At 47.5% G+C, this 15,060-nt stretch overlaps 2 pseudogenes; both read right to left on the bottom strand.

Moving 5' to 3' along the window:
• Window positions 1–6,238: 6,238 nt before the first annotated feature.
• Window positions 6,239–6,717, bottom strand: LOC134479436 (M-phase phosphoprotein 6-like; annotated as a pseudogene).
• Window positions 6,718–7,104: 387 nt separating this feature from the next.
• LOC134479149 (dnaJ homolog subfamily C member 17-like) lies at window positions 7,105–8,063 on the bottom strand (annotated as a pseudogene).
• Between the last annotated feature and the right edge of the window lie 6,997 nt (window positions 8,064–15,060).

The following is a 15,060-nucleotide window of genomic DNA, read 5'->3' as shown; positions in this document are numbered from 1 at the left end:
AGCAGCTTGTCACTTCTGGGGCCTGACCTCACGTCAGTGGCCAGCCTGGTGGTTTCTTCAGGATTGAAGTACAGCTGCCTGGTGTCTGCTTCCTGAAAGGACTGGATTATGGCTGCTGGTCGAGCCCGTTTTCTGCCTGCCTAGAGGACTGGTCTGCAGCTGCTGAGTCCTGTTTGGTGTTTGCTCTGGGACTGAGCAGCTTGCCCAAGGAGATGGAACTCAATCCAGAGAACGACTGCTGAGCAGGTCCACTTCCCCACATCCTATTAACTTTTCTCTTCCACTGCATCTGCTCTGTGGAGGGCTAGAGGAGAGCTTAAGAGGAGGTTTCAAAACACTTACGCCTACCAGTGACACCCAAAGTGCCTTAGGCATAATGGGTAACTCTGCTCCTAATGTGGTTGAGGGAACTGTAGATTCTGAGGGGTGAGCAATGTTCCTGAAGGAAATTGTAAAATGGCAGCTACAGTTGCGGGTAATATCTTACTCTATGTTCCTGGAGGGGGATTTTTGGTTTTACTTTGTATGTTCACATGCTATTCTAAAATTTGGAGAGAAGGTCGAAAACTCAGAAGTTTCACTCAACTCTCTTCTGCTAGAAAGGACTGCAGACTTTGTAATGCACATAGAGATTTCAACTAGAAGTTGAAATGCTTGGAATGCAAAAAGTCAGGGCGAGAACAAGGTTCAGGCTTGGTGATTGAGACTGGTAATGAATGTACCCCATGATGAAAAGGGGAAAGAAATAGACTGGAAGGGACAGGGCTGCCCTGCCCTGCTCCCCATGCTTTCACTACCAGGTGCCCAAATGCCTCAGGGAGACAAGGGGCTGGGAAGACCAGGAGGCAGCACAGGTACAAACTGGTAATGTATAAGTGAGTGCATTACCACAGGTTTTGCTTGGGCCTCCAGAGGCACCTTCATCCTTCCCAGTGTCTCTGCAGCATGTGCCTGCTACTGGTGCTATTCCTGCCACTGAGCTGACCTGGTGACTGATAGAAATGCTAGATTTAAAGCATTTTGAAGAATCTGTTGTTTTGTATCATTTACATTCTTCCTATATTAATGAAACACTAAATAACTAGACCACAGCATGAGGTGATCCCACAAGATTGGATGGAAGGGGTTGGTGTCAGCTGTTCAACAATTACTGTGGTTGTGGTGGTAAAGGCATGAAGCTACAGAACCCGCCCTTGTAATTTCTCAAGTGGAATAACTTATTAAAGAACAACTACTTGGTGAAGGATGTTATGCTGACTTACAGAACCAAATCAGATCTGAGGGTGTAATTGAACAATGTTGTGTTGCAACTTTAAGAGCCTGGGGTCTGGTTGCAGAACCTGAGGAGGAAAATCTACCTCTTTACTAAAATAGGATTCTGGAGAATTCCTTTAGAGAATTCTTACAAAGGTTAAGTTCAGCTGTTTATAGAACCCTATCAGACTCAGAAACTAGACAGCCATTGATAGAAATATTGGCTTTTGGGGATGTAAACACAGAATGTAAGAGAGTAATTAGACCATTGAAAGCATGTCGAGCCCTATAGATGAATGCATAAGGGAGACCACTGGTATAGGTTCTCAAGAGTATAATGCAAATATCACAGGGCAAATGGTGGCTACAGATATCAGCAATCAAAATGCTTGATGTTTTAACTGTAGACAATTTGGTGATTTCCCAAGAAATTGTAAGGCCAAAGATTCCAGAGTTCACAATGACAGGTGCATTGATTCTAGAGAATACGGTAACCGTACCTAAGACCTTGCAGGTTCTGGTTACTGTGAGCTACAGAGGCTTCTAGGCCACTGCAGCCTTTGACATTGGTCAAAGGATTTGCCAGTCTGAGTCTGAACAAGGAAACCTCTTGCCATTGGGAACCAAACTGACCTGTGGATTGCTGTCTGTATGCAGGTGAGGCCAGGTACAAATCTTAATTAGTTACATGAGCCTGTGATTGGGCAGTGGGAAAAGAAGGCAGGGCTGAAAGTTTTAGAGAGGGGACAGAAAGATGACCAGGAAGAGGTAGGAGATGGAGGAAGATGAACCGGATGCACATGGATCTGAGTCATCTTCATCTTCTCTGTGTCTTCTTCCTGTCTGTCTCTTCAGATGAAGGAGGACATAATTGTTAGGGGTTCCAATTTTGGCCTGTGCCCTGACAGAACAAGCCAAGCCATCATGGTTCAGGTGAAGAGGTTAAATGAGAGAAGAGTAGAAGATCAGAAAGGCGGCTGGCCATGGACATATGGGGGGAGGGATGCGGAAGGGGACAAGAGCAGCAAAGAACAAAGAGTAAGGGAAGTAAAAGAGGGTAAGACAGGGCAAGCAGCCCCTTTTCTAGTGTCAGGCATAGCTGGCTATTGCCAGGCAACTGTGGGTAGTGCATACCTGGCTGTTCCCATGCAGCTGTGCTCTTTGAGCGTAGAACACCAACATTCTCCCATTTTGGTTTAATTAAAAAAAAAAATAGTAGACTCGATGGTGAAGCAGGAATTGGGTTGTGATCTCTGACTTACTTCCTGTTTGCTTTGCGGCGATGTGTCTCCAGAACCTAAAAAGATGGGGATGGGGTTATTTGCTCAATCTAGAGATGCTGACTCCCTGTTGTCTATGGTGTGTGGAACCAACTGAGTATAGTTCAGAAGTAACCGATCCAATAGAAGCATCTGTGTCTGAGAGGAGATTGGAACATCTGGAGGTCTCTTCTCTGGGGCTGTCCTGGGTGTAGTAAGCACCTGGACTTGATGAGGTGCTGGAACATACATACTTATTATAGGCAGAGAATAAAATTAAGCATGTTGCAGGAGATAAGTAAACTTTTTCTTAGATGGAAATTTGAAAACCAGAGGACTCCCACCCTTTGGAATAGGTTGTATGTGGATGTTGAGGCAGATGAACTTATCTGAGTAGAATCTATTTATTCCATAAGACATAGGTCTGAGTGGGATTCCTGTAGTTTATAAGTTTCCATTCTTTAAGATCGGCAGAGCAAGGTAAAAGAGGGAGCACTCAAGTACCCGCAGTTGGGACAGTGGTGTGGACAGCTGGGGCAATGTGTGCAGGCAGTGTTGTTAGCACGCTGGAGCAAAGTCCCAGACAGAAAGAGAACTGGCTTATGCAAGGGTCTTAGGGTCCCAGATAGTAGGAAACGGGCCTGATAGACAGGGTTCCTCCGAAAAGGGGCCAGACCTGCTTTTCACAGGGCAGGAACCAGGAGCTACAGCAACAAGCATGGGAGAAGAGGGGGAGGCCTGGGAATGGGGGCAGACAGAGAGAATGGTTTCTGGTTAGTGTAAATTAGACCAAAACATCCCAGGAAATGGGGACAGGCATTGAAGACCTATAGACCCATGGGTGAGAATAGGGATTAGCTGCCCCAACTTGTGCTCGGGCTAGATTTAGAGCCGGTGCTCCTGGGCCAGAGAGCAGTCAGTCTATCCAGGCTTGGGCTGGCATTAAACCATCTCAAAAAGAGAAAGTCTCACCAAAGGGAAAAGTTCCTAGAAGGAGGCTCTGTGAAAGGCTCTATCCCCAGAGGTAGCTCCAGTAGCTCCAAGCTCAAGAACGCTCCCCTGAAACCCTGTGTACCCCATGGAAAGTCAAGCTCTGAGGTAAAGCGCACAGAGGCTGAATAGGTACTGCTCACCTGCATGTGCTTGAGGAGGGCGCTCTCCTTGGTTGGCAGCTATAAGCAGGGCATCCTATGGAACGGGAGGCCTGCTGGAGTGGTGTAAGTCCTGAGATCCCCAGCAGCCAGCAGTCGTTGGTGGTTTGATGGTGTCGATGTTGTGGCAGTAGCTGTAATCAAATCCCTGTGATTCTCACAAAAGTGGGAGCAGATGTAATGGCAGGGCCCAACAGCAGGACGCTTGGTAGCAATCTCGAGTCATGTTCACAGAAGTGGCATTCCTCTCCGTTCTTCCTTGCCACGCCAGGGAGAGCACACAGCCAGTTGTGAGCAACTGCAGCTTTACCCACAGACCTGGGTGAACTGTGGACAATGCAGTGATAAGGCTGGAGTGCACAGGTTTCCTCCACCTCCACCAAGGTTCTGCCAGGAGAAGCTGGTGGTTGCTGTGGGCAGTAGAGGAATGTGTTGGGAAAGGCCTATCCTGTGCCTCGGGGTCAGCAGAGGAATGGCGGAAGTAAAACGCCATGTGGGCAGTGGGAAATCAAAATCCTCCCCTGGGGCATCCGAGTCACGGCGCCAATGTTAAGGTTCCTGGTTCCATCCATGCTTTCAGAACCAGTGTTAGGGTTTTGAAGAGTAGTCAGTGCTCTTAACCCCTGAGCCATCTCTCCAGCCCTGTATCTCTTGTCCACAGTATCAAAGGTCTCAGAGGCAAGCCAGTGGCAAGAACCCACAAAGCAGTTGCGGAGAGAGAAAGAGGCCGGGTTAGGGTTGGCAGTGGCCAATCCCAGAACTCAGCATTGTGGTGGAAGAAGAAAGGCCGGAAGGGCTGGTGGCATTGGCTGTAGTCTGGGCATGAGGTGGTGGTGATTGTAAAACTACAGGCAGCCCTGTAAGCTAGAGGCCCCTCGGGACATTGGAGACATTTTCCTTTTGGTCAGTCAGGAGGTACCAAGCAGGCAAGAAAAGTAGGTATTTCTGATCTTATACATGGCTGCAGAGAAAGTGTAGATTTGATCTGGCCATTGATTCCTCTTACATTATCCCCAAAAGTCACATATAAGTGGACCACTGGTGTGGATGGTCCCTTACCTTCAGGGACAGTGGGAATAATATTGGGAAGAAGTGGATTCACTTCTCATGGACTCATGGTGTATCCAGGTATAGTAGATGGGGATCCCAGGAAGAAATAATACCTGCTAAAGGGGAGAAGCAGATAGAATTGCTCAGCTGTTTCCCTACATCCGGGGCAAGGCTGCTCCTGTGGGCTCTATTGTGGGCTAGAGCATAACTTAAGAGGAGGTTTCAAAACCTTTATGCCTACAGGTGGCATCCACCGTGACTTAGACATAACGGGTAACTCTGCTTCTAATGTGGTAGAGGAAACTGTAGATTCTGAGGGGTGAGCAATGTTCCTGAAGGAAATGATAAAATGGCAGCTACAGTTGCTGGGTGCTATCATACTGTGTAACTGGAGGGGATTTTTGATTTTGCTTTGTATGTTCATATACTATTCTGGAAGTTTGGAGTGAAAGCTGAAAACTCAAAGTTCACTCAATTCTCTTCTGCTAGAAAAGATGACAGACTTGACACTATGCATGTAGAGTTTGTGACTAGAATTTGAAATGCTTGGAAAGAAAGAGCCAGGAGGAGAACAAGGTTCAGGCTTGGTGAATGAGACTGGTAATGTACCCATGATGAAAAGGGGAAAGAAATAGACTGGAAGGGAAACTGCTGCCCTGCCCTGCTCCCCGTGCTTTCACTACCAGGTGCCCAAATGCCTCAGGGAGACAAGGGGCTGGGAAGAGCGGGAGGTAGCACAGGCACAAAAGGATGATGTGTGAGTGAGTGCACTCCCACAAGATTGTCTTAGGCCTGCAGAAAGGCATGCATCCTTCCCAGCGTCTCTGCACCATGTGCCTGCTACTGACGCTATTCCTGACAGTGAGCTGACCTGGCGACTGATAGAAATGCTAGATTTTGAAGAATTTAAAAAATCCACTATTTAATATCATTACCATAATTGTTAGGAATGAGTAACAACTCCAGAGGTATCAACTTTTTAATATAAAGCACGTTTATTATAGAACATTAGAAAAAGATCCAGGTGACTGTTTAAAATACACAAACCCCACACTTCTACTCATGAAGAAGGCCTATGAGCATGCGAATACTCTGGGCTGAGAGCCATGTCTGTTCCTGGTCAATCACTTCTGAAAAGTTCTCAAATATTGAAATTCAAAGTGAATGATTTGCCTTGACATGATTCAAAAAGTAAAATATAAATGTAAGGGCAGTAAAACCAAGGCAAGAATTAGTTTACAATACTCATTCCTGGAGAGTAACTGAGAGCATGTGTAGGTTTGTGCCATGTCTGTGTGTATATTCACACAGAATCAGGCCAAAAGTCTAGGGAGCAGCGTATACCCACATATGTGAAGCCCCCGATTGCCGCCAAAAGGATGTAGAACGTCCATCATCCTTCTGTCTCAAGAACAGCACATTTCCAACCCTAGGCATCCCTTAGAAGGGACCAGTACCGAGGACAGGAGGGTGAGTTCAGACCATGCTGTTCTCACAGCATCCACTGGATTACAGGCGTCCATATTAGTCTTCGGGCTGTAAGAACATCTTCTTAATTTTAATGGCTTTTATATTTCCATTTTCATCTTCTTCGTCATTGGCTTCCTATTCTTGGCAAACATTTACCCAATCGTTCCCTCCAAACTCTCATGTCTTCTTGCCATTTCTTCTTTCGACATTCCAATGTCTAGTATTTCCTCCTCTTCTGACCCTGCCACTCTGTTCCTGGAATTCATCAGAAGCATTACTTTCTCAACTTCAGGATTAAAGCCTCTGAATGGCATCCTTCCGTAGAGAATATCTTCACACAGGGAGAAGCTCTGCTCTTCTATGATGAAGCTCTCCTTCTCCTTCAACTCTGGCAAATCCAGGTACCAGTGCTCATCCCTGATCATCTTCCGTTCCTCCTCTTCCAGCTGTTTGGTTTTTCGAGTCCAGGCCCCTCTGCATGAACTTCATGCGCAGGAGGTTTTGGATAACTTAGTCTTCCGCTCCGATGCCATATTGGATACATTTTCAGAGGCTTCCCACTGCACCGCACTTGCACAGGGTCAAGAGCAGAGCGAGATGTTGCATTCGGTGCTAACTTTTTATACTGATGTAAACAAGATGGGTATGGCAGGTTGTAAGTCAGATAAAATAAGCATGTTGGTCAAACGTCCACATCAATTCAGAAGTCAGAATTGTATGCTATCCTTATGATATTGGAATATCCTGAAGCTCTTAACGTAATTATTGATTCATTGAATGCCTATAGAGACTGCTGAATTTGTCCCTGATAACTCTGAATTAACATTGTTTATTCAAATGCAACAGGCCATCAAGATTAGAAATTATCCATTACATATTATACATGTTTGGTTTTTTTTTTGTTTGTTTTTTTTAAAAGTTTATTGGTGATGACTCAGAAAAGGGTGTGGGTTGGGAAGGCTGAAGTGCGGGCTACGTGGTACCCCCTCATCTTCCTGCTGCATCTGGGCCATCAGCTGCTGTCGCTCAGTGGCCTGGCGCATGCGCACCATGACCAGACTCTCATAGTCCCTTTCTGACAACACTGAGCCCTTCCACAGTCCTGGGGGACTGGGATCACCATGCCCTGGGGCTGTCCCTCCAACCAGGAAACCTACAGAGGGTTGTCAGCCAGGCCCACTTCATTTCTGTCGGTCAACTCCGCAGCTCTGACAGTTGCAATCTCCACTATGACATTGCCTGGCTTCCTTCCGGAAAGTACCAAGTTGAGAACCTCCCCATACTTATGTAAAAGCCTCATGAGGACATCTCTGGAGTAGCCCCCTTGGGACTCATCCTCCTTCTTGCATGTCCACTTAAGCTTTACTTTGGGGGTTCCTTTGCCTACTCTATTTTCTGTTCTTCCTCTCAGCCTCTGTTCTCGGTCCTGGCGGGTCTGCTCCTGGATCAGCCATTGCTGCTCTTCCAACTGACGGGAACCCTCTTCTTGTAATCGAGCAATCTCCTGCTCTAGTGTGGTGATGCTCCTGCTCTCCTCCTCTTCCTCAGTACTCTGGGCCTGGGCCTGCTGCTCCCTGGCCTCCAGGTCAAGCTTCAGTTTCTTCCTGTTCTCCTCAAGTCTCTGGGTCGTCTCTGCGGCCCGCTTCCTGACTGTCCTCTCCTTGTCATATGCAGCCCTGGCTGCATCATCAGTCAGTACCTCCAAGGCCTGGGACAGCTGGTGGAAGAGTTCAGCTGCTCTGGGGTTATTTGGATTTTTGTCTGGGTGGCAGGGGAGTGCTTTTTGTCTATAGGCCTTCTTCTCTTTGTCTCTTGCCTTCTCTTCGACTCCCAGCAGCAGGTAGAGAAACATCTGTAAGACCTCTTTGGTCACTGCCATGATTCTGAAAGAATAAAGATTTTAAAGTATCCCCCACTGACCCTGCTATGAGGACAAGTTTACCTCACAGCAAAAAACATGTTTTGGGGATGTAGCCCGGCTACACAAAATTATCTGGCCTCAATAAGGCCTGACTCAACATTCCTGACAAAAAAGAGAATTAGGGTCAACTTGCCTCAGAAGCAGGGTGGCCTAGAGTTGAACTGAGCCCAACTTACAAACCAATGAAATTGCTTTCTGTGACTGTTGCCAACTACCTATGTAATTTTCCCTGTAAATACCTTCCTCTACTTGGGCTAGAGGTCGACTCCTCTGTCTCCTGTGTGAGATACGTGTCATCTCCAGAGCTCTGGTTCCTCAAATACACCTCTTGTTTATTACATCAAGACTCGTTTCTCATGAGTTCTTGGGGGGTTGCGTCATCTTGAGATTTGAGTGGGGGTCTTCCCCACCCTGGTAGTCTTTCATTTAGGAGCTCGTCCGGGATCTCGCAACCACCCACAACTCCAAAGACCTTCTTGGAGGTAAGGGGGTCCCCAATTGTGTCTGAATGTGCAGCTGCTGTCTGTGTCTGTCTCTGTTCTGGTTCTGGTTAGTACCTGAAAAGGGCTCTGGTTTTGCAGCCACTTTCCGGAGCTGTAAAGCTCAGAAGCTGTGGTCGACAGACATGTTGGGAGGACGACAAGCTGCACCCTGACGGATGCTTCAGGGCAACAGGAGAGCCAGGGACGCCTGGTGGTCTCCTATTGGGTAGAAGAGGATAGTGTGTTCCTCTTGGAAGAGAAACTTCAAAGACCTCTTTGTCTGAAACTGCTTTTGGCTGATGCCTGTGGACTAGGCACAGCAGTTGTTGTCTGGATATTGTGGTTTCTTTGTGTTGTCTGTTGTTTGTCTGTTTAGTGTTTTTTTTGTGATGATAGGACAGACAGTAATGACTCCCGTAAGCCTGATGTTAGATCATTGGACAAGTTAGGGACAGAGCACATAATATGGCAGTTGAAGTTAAGAAGGGAAAGTGGCAGACTTTGTGCACCTCTGAGTGGCCAACTTTCAGTGTGGGCTGGCCCCCTGAGGGCTCTTTTGACATGACTATGATTCTTTATGTTAAAGCTATTTTTCAGGAAAAACTGGGAGCACACCCGGACCAGCAATCTTACATTTAGGTCTGGCAAAACCTGGTTCAAAATCCTCAGTACCCTCTGCTCCTCCTAAGATCTATCCTGAGGTGGGGGAGCCTCCTGAATGGCCAGCTCCGTCCCCCGTATTTATGCCCCATTTCCTCCCCAGCAGCCTTCTGACTTCTTCTCCACAGGAAGAAGAATCAGGGAGTGGGTGTCCGGCTACAGGTACCCGAAGCTGCAGGGCTCAGAGCCCCACAGAGCATGACTCCACAGTAGCCATACCTTTGGGCACTTATGGTGTCCAACCTCTTGAATCCTCTGCCCCTCTAGAGGTCCGGCCTAGGGCACGGGAAGTTGGTGAGCACTCACCCCTGACTCCTCTACTGGCCCAATTCTTGTTTTTCCCTTGCGGGCTTCCAGACCTCCCCCTGGTCCAGGCAATGGGATGCAGCCCCTTCCGTATTGGACTTTCTCCTCCTCTGATCTTTATAACTGGAAACTTAATCACAGAACTATTTACTTTGTTCGTCAAAGAGTTTCACTTGGTCCTCTTGGTGCTTAACTTAGAAGTTAAAAATAATTTGCTTGAGAAAAATGGTTTTCTGCCAGGGAGTTTTATCTTTCTCTCTTGAGCCTCCTTCCCAAGGGGAGATGCCCCTCCCTTTGCTCCTCTTGTCCCAGTCTAGCTGCTGTTAACAGTTGTGTATGAAGGACTCCAGGTTAGGGAGTGACCCTGTCTGAAGCAGGAATTATCAGAACCTGAAAGTTTTACCTTAGGTCCTGAAGAAAAATTCTCCCTGTTGCTTAAACATTCACAGCTTCTAAGGAATGGACAGCTCAGAGTAGGGAAGTGTGGGGCTGAGGGTGGCAGGTGCATGGGCAAGCAAGCTGCAGGCTGTGCATGGGCAGGGGCCTGAGTCAGCGGGGGGTGGGGGGAAAGAGTTTCAAGGTTAAGGGTCAGTTGGCCAGGGCTGATGCTTTGACAACAAAAAGAGTGCATTAAGAGAACTTTCTTTGAGAGAGCCTGCCTGCCTTCCCTTATCCACTGGCCCTATTCTAAGAGAATGGTCTGTCTACATGGACAGTGTCTTTGTTCCTAACCCCTCATCAGCAAGTTCCTCCCCTGTGGTCAAAATGCCCCAGGTTGGGAGGCAGGGAAGCCCCTAAAATAGTTTCAGAAAGAATCTACAACTAACTGTGAAGAACTTTGTTTTGCCCGTCAAAATTTAGAATTCAGGCTTTGGCTGTGGCCAAGGTCAGGATTAATCTTTTCTTTTCCATGGGCCTTTAACCCAGTGCGACAGTTTGGTAAAGGGCTGCTACTGAGGTCCTGAAAGTCCCAGGTGAACCGGTTACAATTCTTATGTCAGCCACTTGGCATCTAATACCCAGGTCCTAACCATCTCTCCATCCTTTTGTTATTACTAGAAGCCTAGTGTCATTTGGAGGCTGGTTCTCTTGAGAGGTAAAGCCACGAAGCTGACACTGAAGAGAGACTCCTTGAGGAAAACTCTAAGTCCAGAGAGATAGTCGGTAACATATCAGTTGCCTCTCTGCTCGCCTTTCTGCTTCACAGACACGAAGCTTGTGCTTATTTTTACAACGGCCTGTTTGTCCCCAAAAGGCCTCCTGGTTTAGCTGTGTGACTAAATGCTATTTGTCCTCTTCAGTGGACCTCTATTCTCTAGATTCTCCTCTTGTTTTCTCACCATCCCACATGAGATGCTTATTAGTAACTGTTATAGATCTTCTTTACCACCGAGGAAAGACAGAATTCTACTAGAGGCCAGAAAATAAATGTTCCAGACATGGATGGAAGACCCTCACTCCTGACTGACTTCAATACCCCTGAAGGTAGGGAGTGCTCCAGGTCTAACGCCAGGCTCCAAGGGTGGGTCCCCGAGGGGCTGGAAAGCGCCCCACCAATCTGGCTAAGGTGAGAAAAAGATATAAAGAAAAAGTTACAGAAATTTGAAGAGTTAAGCTAAGTTGCTGAGAGTTAGTGTAAGTGCAGAGAAAGGAAAGTTAAAGTGTGGTTCAGGGTATGTGCACATAAGTGGACAGCAGAGAGACTGAGGAAGAGAAAGAGGAAGAAAGGTAAAACGAGCAGGAAGCTAGGGAAGAAAAGAGACAAAAAGAAGAGGAAGTTAGAGAGCTAAAGAGAGATAAAAGACAAGAGAGGAACATATACTGGCCACAGTAGTTAGGGAACCTAGGAAGACAGTTCTGGCAACAGAAGAGAATTCCTGGCTAAAGGTCAGTGTGCCAATGCAAAGAAAAAGGACACTGGATCAGGGACTGCCCCAGAAAAAACCAGAGGGGCCTTTCCAGCAGCCCGGAAGGCAAGCCTCTTGGTCCTAGAGTGCTGACTATGCACAAAGACAGAAGGGAAGCCCGCCCAGTTGTTTTGTGAATGAATACGGGGGCCCAACATTCTGTGCTCCTATGCCCAAATGGGCTTGTGTCAGAGGGGTAGAGCATACCTGGCTGTTCCCGCATAGCTATGCTCTTTGAGCTTAGAGAGAATACCAACATTCCCCAGTTTGGTTTAATTAAAAAAAAAAATTCGTGGTGATGGTGAAGCAGGAATTGTGTTGTCGTAAACTCTTACTATTTCCTGCTTGCTCTGTGGTGACATGTCTCTAGGGAACCTAGAAAAATGGTATGCTGAAGATTGTACAGTCCTAGAGTTGGCTGTCTCCCTGTTGTTCATGGTCTGTGGAACCGTCTGAGGATAGGTCAGAAGGAACAGGTCCAATATGAGTGTCTGTGTCTGTGAGAGGAGATTGTAACATCTAGACGTCCAATCTCTGGAGCTGTCCTGGGTGTAGTAAGTATCTGGACTTGAAAAGATGCTATAGCACACATATATGTTTATTATAGGCAGAGAATAAGATTAAGTGCGCTTGGGAGAAAAGAAAACTTTTTCTTAGATGTACGCTTGAAACCCAGAGGACTCCCACCCTTAGGAATAGGTAGTAAGTGGGATCTTTAGGCAGATGAACTTCTCTGAGTGGAGTCTTTGGTTCATAAGAGGTAGATCTGAGTATTTCCTGTAGCTTATAAAAGTTTACATTCTTTAAGATCTGCAGAGCAAGGGAGAAGCAAGTGTGTGCATTCACAGGGAGCTGGGAAACTGGTGTGCACAGCTGAGGCACTGTGCTTGGCTGGCAGTGTGAGCACGCTGGATCAAAGTCCTGGACAGAGAGAGGGAGAGCTTGCTTGTACAAGGTTGTTCGGGGCCACACATGCGTGGGAAAGCATTCTTCGCAGACAAGGTTCCTGAAGAATGGGGTTGGACCTGCTTTTCACAAGGCAGGAACTACAGCAATAAAGAAGGGAGAAGAGGGAGGCCTGCTAATGGGGCAAAAAGAGATACTGTTTTCTGGTTAGTATCAATTAGTCCAAAACATCCCAGGAAGTGGGGATAGGCATCGAAGACCTAGAGACCCATGTGTGAGAATAGGGATTAATTGCCCCGACCAGTGCAGTGCTGTGGGTAGACTTAGAGCCAGTGCTCCTGGGCCAGTGAGCATTCTATAGAGGTCTGGCCTGGCATTAATCTGTCTCAAAAAGAGAAAGTCTCACCCAAGGGAAAATGTTCAGAAAGAGGCTCAGTGAAAGGCTCTATCCCCAGAGGCAGCATGGGTAGCTCCAAGCTCACGAACGCTCCCCTGAAACCATGTGTACCCCATGGAAAGTCAAGCTCTGAGGTAAAGCGTACAGAGGTGGAGTAGGTACCTCTCACCAGCATGTGCTTGAAGAGGGTGCTCTGCTTGGTGGGCAGCTATACGCAGGGCATCATGGCGATGCGGAGGCCTGCTGGAGATGTGTAAGTCCTGAGTCCCCCCGCAGTCAGCAGGTGTTAGTGGTCTGATGGCTAACATGGTGTGGCAGCTGGTTTGATTTAATCCGTGTGATGCCCACAGAAGAGGCAGCAGAAGTAAAGGTAGGACTCAACATTAGGACGCTCAGCAGCAGTCTTGGGGCATGCGCGCCGAAGAGGCTTGCACTGCAATTCTTTGGCAACGGGGCATTGTCTCAGGAGTCCATGGTTTCATCCATCTTCAGCAAGGCTCCGTGCCCCAGGCCAGAGGTGGCCCAGGGTGGAATGGGGGCCCCTGCAGAAGCAGAGGCATGCGGTGAGGAAGAACTATACTCTGTCTCATGGAAGGCAGCAGTGTGGCAGGGGTGCCAGACCATATGGGCTCAGGGAGATGAAAATCCTCACGTGGTGCATCCGAGTCATGGCACCAATGTGAGGGTTCCTGGTTCAATCCCGTGATTCGGTTTAATGTTAGCATTTTGAATCTTGGCCCGTTCCTGGACAGAACACACCCACCCACCATGATTCCACGTGCAAAATGTTAATGAGAAAAGAGTAGAAGAGCAGAACGGCGGCCAGCCACGGGCACTCGCATGGTGTCCTGGGGAAGGGGGCAAGAGCAGTGAAGAATAAAGTGTAAGAGAAGTAAGAGAGGGTAAGACAGGGCAAGCGGCCCACATTTTTACTGTCGGGCACAACTGGCGATCGCCAGGCAACTGTGGCACACAGCATACCTGGTTTTACCAGGTAGCTGTGGGTGTAGAGCTTAGACCGAATAGCAATAATCATGGAAGGGCTCTGGGAAAGCTAAGGTCTGCAGCCTTGGGCGGGTCGTCAAAGATATTCGGCAGGAGATGGTGGAACAAGCCTCAAGTTTAGAGCAGGAGGAGACACAGAGGTAATGAACTGGTCAATCCCACCTGGAAAGTCTGCCTTATCTTTGCATAGCAATTGTGCCCAGTAGGCAAATTATTTAGTTTGTTTTTTTAAGATTAGTTTCACGTGCAAGCACTGTCCCTGTCACCAGACACACCAGAAATGGGCCTCACATCCCATTACAGCTGGTTGTGAGCAGCCATGTGGTTGCTGGAAATTAAAAGTCAGAAACTCTGGAAGAGCAGTCAGTGCTCTTAACCTCTGTGCAATACCTCCAGCCCTGTGTCTTTTGTCCCCAGAGTCAAAGGGCTCAGAGGCAAGCTGGTGGCAAGAACCCCCAGAGCAGTGATGTGTAGAGAAAGAGGCCAGGTTAGGGTTGGCAGAGGACAATCCCATAACTACGAATGGTGGAAGAAGAGGAAAGGCAGGAGGGGCTGGTAGCATTGGCCTTAGGCCTGGGCTTAGGAGGTAATGATTGTAAAACTACAGGCAACATCAAGGGACCTGTCAGCCCAAATCCCCAGAGGAAACAATTAACGTTTTCTTTTTGGTCAGTCTGGACGAATGAAGCATTATGTGTTTCTGATCTTAGATGTGGCTGCAGAAGAAAGTGTAGCTTAGGATCTGGCCACAGATCCCCCTTTCATTATCCCCAAAGAGGGATGTTGTTAAGTTAAGGACTGGTGGGTGCGGTTCCTTCCCTTCAGGGCCAGTGGGAGTAATCTTGGGAAGAAGTGGATTCACTTCTCAAGGACTCATGGTCTATCCAGGTGTAGTAGATGGGGATCCCAAGGAAGAAATAAAACCTGCTAAAGGGGAAGAAGGAGACAGAATGGCTGAGTTATTTCCCTACAATAGGTGCAAGGCTGCTCCTGTGGCATGAACAGGGGCGTTTGGGAGCACTGGGAAACATGTGCTCTGGCACACAGGTCTATGATTATAGATATAGATTGTCCAAATATGGGTGTGTGCATAGAAGGGTTGGTACATACAGGAGCTGATGTTACTTTCCCAAAAGTCTTGGAATCCACATTGGCTACCTCAGGTTTTGATGCAATTTATGGGAGTTTGTTCTTTCAAATAGCATTGTGTCCAATTGATTGCCTGTGTAGGACCAGAAGGGCAAAAAGAGAAATTGAGACCTTATGTGGCTGACATACACTTAAGCTTATAT

This window comes from Rattus norvegicus, chromosome 6 (assembly GCF_021556685.1).
Source record: "Rattus norvegicus strain SHRSP/BbbUtx chromosome 6, alternate assembly SHRSP_T2T, whole genome shotgun sequence".
Lineage (NCBI taxonomy): Eukaryota > Metazoa > Chordata > Mammalia > Rodentia > Muridae > Rattus > Rattus norvegicus.
The sequence above is the reverse complement of the archived record's forward strand: the minus strand, read 5'-3'. Positions and strand labels throughout refer to the sequence as shown.